The sequence below is a fragment of the Lonchura striata genome, chromosome Z, assembly GCF_050655825.1.
Source record: "Lonchura striata isolate lonStrDom1 chromosome Z, ASM5065582v1, whole genome shotgun sequence".
In the NCBI taxonomy this organism is placed as follows: Eukaryota; Metazoa; Chordata; class Aves; order Passeriformes; family Estrildidae; genus Lonchura; species Lonchura striata.
In genome coordinates, this window is record NC_140740.1 from 56,526,372 (window position 1) to 56,528,309 (window position 1,938).

Below are 1,938 nucleotides of genomic sequence, written 5' to 3' on the forward strand. Positions count from 1 at the left end.
GATTAAGTAACTGAGTTGAGGGGAGTTTAGATTAAATATACATACACTAAAATACAACCATATTTAAGACTCCAGTACTGCAATTAATTGAAATACTGCATTTAGATGCAACAATTAGTTGCATCAAAACAAGAACTAGATGGGGGTCAATCCCTATCATTTATTCTAACATTGATCCTTATGCTAAACAACTAAAAAAAAGGGAGGTGCAGCTTGTAACTGAAGTGTTTTGGATAGGTATTTTGTTTTGCAGATTGTACTGACCATCATTAGAAAGACATCCTTTTATCTCTCCATCAGGGGAAGCAAAGCTCATTACTTGGCAAATTACACCTTTTGCTGTTTAGAATTATACCAGCTTTTATTCCTGTCTAATTAAAAAAATAACGATTTCTTTACTTGAAGATTTACTGTGCCAGCCACTATAAAAGTAAGCATGCTGGGTCTAGGAAAGAACTCCACTAACTCCATCTGGCATTTTACAGAATTGGTACATAAGATCTTACAGCTTTTCAGGGTCCAAGAGTAGTGCTTGTTGTCTTGAGGGACTGGAAAAGCAAGGCAAAAAGCATTTCAAATTAAGTTCAACATTAAGGCCTAAGCCAAGTAAAATTTTTGTATTCACAGCTGTAATCTAGCTTGACATGGGTTTACAAATTTGTGTGAGTTTTCTTTCCCCAGAAAGCAGGCATGTGTTCCATACGCATAGGTGTAGTCAGAACGCTGCGTGACACTGCTGTAATGTGTTACCTTGAGGCTGCAATTAAGTACCACCTGAGATTTACTATACTTTAGCCATAATGTTTCAAAAGTCTGATGGAAACCATTACTCATTAGCTACCTTCATCAATGCAGGCTGCATTTTTCAGTTCTCTGTGTACCTCTACATAGATGGCAGCACGTGCAGAGTTCTTAAAAGTGCATTCAGAGTTACTGCTAAATATCCCTGGAAATGAAGTAGCAAACACAGTGCAGATGTATGGAGAGCTTTACAAATAAAGAAAGGTTTCCAGACATTTATTTCTGGAACTGTACACCAGGTATTAAAGTACAACAAATACAAAATAATGCTCAAAAAAAATCAGTGTTTATGTACAAATATTAAAACCAATGCAACAACAGCGACTTCCTCTTGAACATCTGATACTAAGACATGTTCCGATTGTCACTTGATTTGTTGTTATGCACAGGGTAGTTACTTTGAACTGTGAATAACTGCAATCTCTGTTTTATTAGGAAGACTATAACCATTTTTATTTATTGTACAACTGATAGCATCTTCCTCCTCCTTTCAATGAAAAATAGGAATAATAAAAATAGTAACCTTGTCATTATCTTACAAATAACTATTTTATTTCCCTGTCTGTAGATGATGTGCTTGTAATGCTGGGCAAATGGCGTCCCCGTTGGTCAGTTTATCCATTAGTTTACATTCAAAGTTGAAATACTCACTAGAGACTTTGGTTAAATTAAGTAGTATCACTGTGTCCTACTTGAACTGAAGTTTTCCTACATTTTTGACTCTCAGTTTCAACTGCACAATTCACTGACCTAATTGTACACAATTTCATATTCTTCAAACAGTATTGTACATCCTTCAAGTAAATTCAGCAGTTTGACCATTACAAGAGGAAGACTAAACACTCAAGAACTTAGCATGGGAAGATGATGTGTGACCAACTGTGGTATTGCTATAATCACAGCACCAGTTACACTTCTACATGAATCTGCTACCCTCTTCAGATTCCCTGTACATAAAAAGGATACATTTACCAACACTGCAATTGCCCATTATGGATTTTTTGGTTTGTTTGTATGAAGAAAACACGTGGCAAAGGACAAAGAATTCATCACAGTTTGTTACAAGAATTGTGCTTCACTGTGTAATAGCAAGGCATTGTAATTTCTTCACATGGTTGCAATTCAGTTACCTCCATG